This window comes from Oncorhynchus clarkii, chromosome 4 (assembly GCF_045791955.1).
Source record: "Oncorhynchus clarkii lewisi isolate Uvic-CL-2024 chromosome 4, UVic_Ocla_1.0, whole genome shotgun sequence".
Taxonomy (NCBI): domain Eukaryota; kingdom Metazoa; phylum Chordata; class Actinopteri; order Salmoniformes; family Salmonidae; genus Oncorhynchus; species Oncorhynchus clarkii.
Genome location: NC_092150.1, coordinates 21,380,469 through 21,387,858, shown reverse-complemented (window position 1 = coordinate 21,387,858; position 7,390 = coordinate 21,380,469).

Below are 7,390 nucleotides of genomic sequence, written 5' to 3'. Positions count from 1 at the left end.
CAGTTCAAGCCACCACAAGGTTTACTTAAAGCGACCCTTTTGAGGGGACACTAGGACGCGCCCTCCTTCCTTCCTCAGCTTCCATCACGTAGCTGAATGGTACGTAGGCTGCGGGGTGAGCAGGAGCCAGGGCTTTTCGCACGGAGTGGCCATCCATCGGTACATAGACAGGAACGTATTTCATCGTTGACCTCGGCTGCAAAGGCAGACAATAGGAATCACTGTCTGTTGGATAGGAGCTGCTTGACATCAGGGTAGGGTAAGCGCATCGTCGCCTGGTCACTGCAGGGCCCTCATTCCAGCAATTAGTTGTTGTCGAAGTCCGACAGGATTTGATTTGCGTCTGCTGCTTCAAACGACCAGTAGTGTGAGGCCTAACCATTACGCACCGTGGCACGTGTATGGCAAGAGGCACCGTTGCCTCTTGCCATACACGTGCCACCGTGCTCTCTGCAGCGCAGTGGCACAGGTTTATTTGAGGTTGACAAACAGGCGAGTAGTCGTATGCGCACTGATTGTGCAGTAGACCTGGGTGGTGGGTCGGTAATAAGTGGGAATAACTGTAGTCTTGTGGCGTAGAATAGTGGCAGGCGCACTCTTGATGATACCTTAGCTGAGCGCAACAGCATGGCGCATGATATTGTATTGGAACGAATAATTTTCCATGACTCTCGCGCTTACTGATATGTTGACCTCTCCATGCTTCGTCGTCATGGTTTGTTTCTGGTGACACTTCATAATCTCTTGGGTGCTCAGTATCTTGATAGCCTGACAGACAAAAACAAAGATGAAACATCACCAAATATTTTGTTATGCCATCTTTTTATAGTGCTGCTCTGATTTATGAAACATGTTTAATTGATCATTCATGGCGAGAAGACAATTAAGTAATTTTTTCGAAATACCTTGTTCAGAATGCACAACTGCTGCAGCGTTGAGTGAGCGTCTCTCATTCGTGCACCCTGAAGGTCTATCGGCTGAGCTCCGGGTGAAGGATTTCCCTGGCACTTGCGCCCATGCATCGATCCGAACTCTTCGACGGTTAGTGGTCGCTATGACCTGTGTTTTGACACCGTGGCTTCCCCTCTTGGGTTCCGTAGTTGTTGCTGCAGCTCTTTGTCCTACGGGAGACTGTGACTGTGGAATTGTGGAAGCATCTCCTCTTGGAGAGGGAAGCCCTTCGGTCACTAGTATTGTTTCACGTTGTTCTGGGGCTTTGCTGAGGTCATGGACTAACTCTCTTATCCCGTCGACATGTTTACATGGTGTGTCGAGTGTTTCTTTGTAATTGAGTGTGATTAGGGTTACCTTGTTCTTAGTGCATGGATTAGTGGCCGCCTGGACAGGTGCGTCTCCGACCGTCCCGTTTTCCGAACCTCCGCTTGATCGTGTATTGGCGGGCTTGTTGGGGACTCCACCTTGTTTGGCTTCAACTTCTTGCCCTCGTGCGCTCACCGACTGTTTTACACTGCTTGATTTAAGTCTCCAGTCAATTGTAACAGGCGAAATACCCGGTTGACTTACCACGAGGGCAGATTTGGGTCGTGCGTAATTATCTTGGCCACCGTTGATCTGTAAACTGCTCTCCATTATATGTGTACCTAGGACTGCGTCCCCCTTTGCTGTGGACGAAATCCTAGTGACCCTATCTGGAACTGAACGTGATAGTGATGTCGGTTCCTCCCTGGTTAATCTCGAGAGCCCTGGTTGTATGCCTTCGAAACCAATAATTTTCAATTCTTCCTCAAAACCATCGTCGTGTAAACTCTCGGCTAAAAAGAAAGAGCCTAAGTTAGAGAAGTCTACTCAAAGCGATCCAATAAATCTATATGGAATTGTATGGAAGTACTTTTGCATTTTATGTTATAGGCTAGTGATTGTACTACACGTCAATTTTATCATGTGACAAAAGCATTCTTGGTATAATGAAATGTGATTCCTGCCTTATTCCTTACCCCTATTTTTGTGGAAATCTACCACAAGCTTCTTTATCCCAAAGGACGGGTTCTCTAGATTCAAGATAAAAAGCTCAATCATTGTCAATGCATAATCCATGCAATGCATAAGGATGGAGTCCATTTGTTCCTACCATTTTTGAATTTCTTCAGCTCTGTCAGATAGTAAAGGGCGAAGAGTTTAAGGTTGTCTGGTCTCTTTTTCAGTACAGCCCGGGACAAACCCTCCAGCATGGTAGTCAGACCATAAGGAAGGATGACATCATATTGCCCCCTTGACATGCTTATGGCTCTCCAAAGCCTCAAAGGTTCAGAATAAATATTGTTAGTGGTTGCTCTTAGATACACACGAAGACAGCCTATTTTCCACAGCCAAAATCACTGATCTAAAGTACCAAATTTGTGCTCACCTGAAAATAGTCCAGACACAGATTAGTCAATAATTACATCACCAGATAGATGACGCATTCAAGGTTATTTAGCTATGTTCTGCAGACATCAAACACACGTTGTTACTTTTGAGACCGCCAGACTACATATCTATAGTTCGCCAGACTTCTACAGTTCGATCTGCAGTTATGTCATAATAACTTTATAATACGCTACCATTCTGAAATATAATTTTGAGGGCATGTCACAGTTCAATGTTGTCAACGCTACTACAAACAAAATATGGCTAGATTGTGGTGAAATAATGATCATTCATAGTTAAAGTTTTGAATTAAAAATAGAAAATATGACCCGCCGTACAGGCGGACACGTTTAACTTCAACACCAAGGACAGCAGAATTGTGAAAATCGACAGCGCTGTGGTTCTGTGGACGTAACCTAGCTACTCTTTATAGTTTATAATGGACACCAGACAAAACGACATTATTTGTCAAGGAAAAGTTGATTAAATTCCAGAAAAAGGAGTCTTGAGGATGGGTGAAGCATTCCCTCATGGTGGAAGAACCTCTTCTCCTGAATGAGTGACATACTCAATTTAAGGTGGTGTTAGATGTTCCATGGGTGCTGCCCATTGCTACATGTTATAGATTAAAACAACAATATTCCATTCTAATAAAATATGTAAGGACTGTACCATGCTTAGTTGGGGTGAAATGTTACTGATAAGATAAACTATTTCTAAATCAATCTTACCTGGAACAAAGACATGGTTGGGTAGCCTGCCCCATGAGCCTGCCCCATACCGGTCAATGGCCATTGTACATCACCTGTTGCCTGTTGGGACATGGTCTGGGGAAACATTGTGGCTCTTTACACTAAGACAAAGGTGTAAACATCGGCCCGTGGCCATGTCCGGAGCTGGCATTTGCCGGTACTGGGTATGTGCCGGTACTGGGTATGTGCTTTTCAATGCCTTTGAAAATGGCAAGGTTACCTGCAGTCTGTTTCTCAATCTTCTGGGTTTCATTGTCATATTTTGTGTCAGTTGAGATGTAATTTTTATCCTCCTTGGTTTTTACTTTCTGTTTGGTGATTGGTGGTCGTGTGGCCTAAATCTCATACTTCCCCTTTAGACACAGATGTCAATGAACGGTTGCCGCCTTGATGAAAGACTGGGGCTACTAAGAATTAGCTTTCCTGGTCCATCATTAAGCGTATGTATGTATGTATACCATTCAGAGGTGAATGGGCAAGACAAAATATTTAAGTGCCTTTGAACAGGGTGTGGTAGTAGGTATCAGGCGCACTAGTTTGTGTCAAGAACTGCAACGCTTCTATGTTTTTCATGCTCAAGAGTTTCCCTTGTGTATCAAGAATGGTCCACCACCCAAAGGACATCCAGCCGACTTGACACAACTGTGGGAAGCATTGGAGTCAACATGGGCCAGCATCCCTGTAGAATGCGTCCGACACTTTGTAGTGTCCATGCCCCGACTAAGTGAGGCTCTTCTGAGGGGTGGTGCAACTCAATATTAGGAAGGTGTTCTTAATCTTTTGTACACTCGGTGTACTCTGTGCCGCGTTATATTTCCCTATTCATAGATGTTTGTTATGTAATTACTATCCTAGCATGTACCTTATTCCAGAGGATGATTCATGCGGGATTTGCTTTTCCAAACTGCCCCCTGTAATTCTTTATATCTTTTTCATTAAATTGACTTATGACAGAAGCCTGGTTTTTATTCTGTACGTGAAGATATTTCAAGTCAACGTCATGTCTAGTCATGTCTGCGCCTTCATCGTTGGGATTGCCTGTGTCTGCGACGCTGACTCCAGCAGCGGCTTTGTCATTAAGTTCCGGCTCCTTTCCCTCTCTCTGGATCTGACGGGGTACTGCCTGCTGTGGGAGGTCTAGACCTATCACTGGGAGCAACGAAAGTATGCTATCCTGCTTCTCGTGGGCCCGTGAAGGTTTCAACAAATTGTGTGAGGGGTAGGAATGGGCGAATTTCTCCATTCCCATCTCAGGCCGTTGTATTGGGCAGTTCAATTATGAGAAATGTCTCAGTCCCTGGAGCAAAAACGTTGTGCTATCAAGGAGCATGAGTACAGGACGTAAAGAAGATGCTCCCAAACATTTTAAACCAGGATAAGGAAATTGAGTCTATCACAGTTCATGTGGGATTCAATGACATTATGAAGGGCAGCTCAGAACAGCTGAAGATGGATTATAAATAACTTATTGGGTCACACCTTGACACCAACAAACACCCCATAATATCTGGCCCTCTGCCCTCCCAAAATTGTGGCATTGAACGGTTCAGCAGACTTTTATCCCTCCATAACTGTCTACGAGACAACTGCAGTTCGGTGGGTGTAAAGTTTTTTGACAATTTCGATACATTCTGGAAACAAAGCTCGTTTTATAAGGAGGATGGGATCCGCCCAAATCATTTGGGTTCCTGAATCCTTTCACAACATTATAAGGCTGCGTTGAGTCAATGACTTATCAATGACCCAAGCTCAGCTCAGTTAATCCCTACCATTGTATCGCTGAGTTGTCATAATGCTTCAGCAAAATTACATTATCCCATGGGTGTTGGAAGACCTAATGTATGTCCCTCTTACTGCCCTGAATGCCTCTGCTTATCCCACAGCTAATGTGTGCAGTAATCATGTGCCTATGAACCAGCGTTATACTGTTAGCACTGAGACAGTGTGCCCTAGTAGGAAGTCCAATGTGTGCAGTTCACCTTGTACTAACATAAATAACATGAGCATGTCTACCTCTGCTAAGCTTCCCAGTAAAGCAATGAAAAAACATGTACCTTAAGAAACAAAGTTAATTAAATCAATAATTTGTTAGTAACAGATGACATTCATATTCTGATAATCTCTGAAACTCACTTAGATGATACAGTGGTAGCAATACATGGTTATAACATCTACAGAAAATGCAGAAATGCCAAAGTTGGAGGTGTTGCCGTTTATATTCAGAACCACATTCCTGTAAAGCTTAGAGAGGATCTCATGTTAAATACTGTTGAAGTAATATGGCTACAGGTTCATCTGCCTCACCTAAAGCCCATTCAGGTAGGTAGCTGCTATAGACCATCAAGCGCTAACAGTCTGCATCTGGATAACATGTGTGAAATGCTTGATAATGTATGTGATATCAACAGAGAGGTTTATTTTCTGGGGGATTTAAATATTGACAGGCTTTCATCAGGCTGTCCACTCAAGAGAAAGCTTAAAACTGTAACTAGTGCCTGCAATCTGGTTCGGGTTATCAGTCAACCTACCAGGGTAGTTACAAACAGCACAGGAATGAAATCATCAACATGTATTGATCACATCTTTACTAATGCTTCATAAATGTGCTTTAAAGCAGTATCCAGGTCCATTGGATGTAGTGACCACAATATAGTAGCCATAGCTAGGAAAACCAAAATTCCAAAGGCTGCGCTTAATATAGTGTATAAGAGGTCATACAATATGTTTTGTAGTGATTCCTATGTTGTTGATGTAAAGAATATTTGATGGTCCGTGGTGTGTAATGAGGAGCAACCAGACGCTACATTGACACATTAACAAAATGTCTTATCCCAGTTACTAATAAGCATTAAAAGCATGACTGTTAAAACTGTTAAATCCCTGTGGATTGATGTGGAATTGAAAAATTGTATGGTTGAGAGGGATGAGGCAAAGGGAATGGCTGCTCAACCGATTGGCAAATGTACTGCAAATTGAGAAATCATGTGACTAAACTGAAAAAAAAGAAGGAGAAACTACACTGTGAAACAAAGATAAATTACATAAAGAATGATAGTAAAAATCTTTGGAGCACCTTCAATAAAAATTTGGGTAAAAAGGCAAACTCAGCTCCAACATTCATTGAATCAGATGGCTCATTCATCAAAAAACCGACTGATATTGCCAACTACTTTAATTATTTTTTCATTGGCAAGATTAGCATTTAGGCATGACATGCCATCAAAAAAATGCTAACAATACACATTCAAAGTATATCTGACCAAATTAGGAAAGACAAGAATTGTCATTTTGATTTCCGTAAAAGTGAGTGTTGAAGAGGTGAAAAAAGGATTGTTGATAGACAACAATGAAAAGCCACCGGGGTCTGACAACTTGGATGGAAAATTACTGAGGATAATAGCGGACGATATTGCCACTCCTATTTGCCATATCTTCAACTTAAGCCTACTAGAACGTGTGTGCCCTCAGGCCTGGAGGGAAGCAAAAGTCATTCCACTACCTAAGAATAGTAAAGCCCCCTTTACTGGCTCAAATAGCCGAACAATCAGCCTGTTACCAACCCTTAGTAAACTTTTGGAAAAAAAACGGTGTTTGACCAGATACAATGCTATTTTATAGTAAACAAATTGACAACAACCTTTTAGCACACTTATATTCAATAAGCACAGCAATTACACAAATGACTGATGATTGGCTGAGAGAAATTGATGATAAAAAATATTGTAGGAGCTGTTTTGTTAGACTTCAGTGTGGCTTTTGACATTATCGATCATAGTCTGCTGGTGGAAAAACGTGTTATGTGTTATGGTTTTACATCCCCCGCTACATTGTGGACAAAGAGTTGCCTGTCTAACAGAACACAGAGGGTGTTCTTTAATGGAAGCCTCTCCAACATAATCCAGGTAGAATCAGGAATTCCCCAGGGCAGCTGTCTAGGCCTCTTACTTTTTTCAATCTTTACTAACAACATGCCACAGGCTTTGAGTACAGCCAGTGTGTCTATGTACGAGGATCACTCAACACTATACACGTCAGCTACTACAGTGACTGAAATTACTGAAACACTTAACACAGAGCTGCAGGTAGTTTCAGAATGGGTGACAAGGAGTAAGTTCATCCTAAATATTTCCAAAACTAAAAGCATTGTATTTGGGACAAATCATTCACTAAACCCTAAACCTAATTAAATCTTGTAATAAATAATGTAGAAATTGAGCAAGTTGAGGTGATTAAACTGAATGGAGTAACCCTGGATTGCAAACTGTCATGGT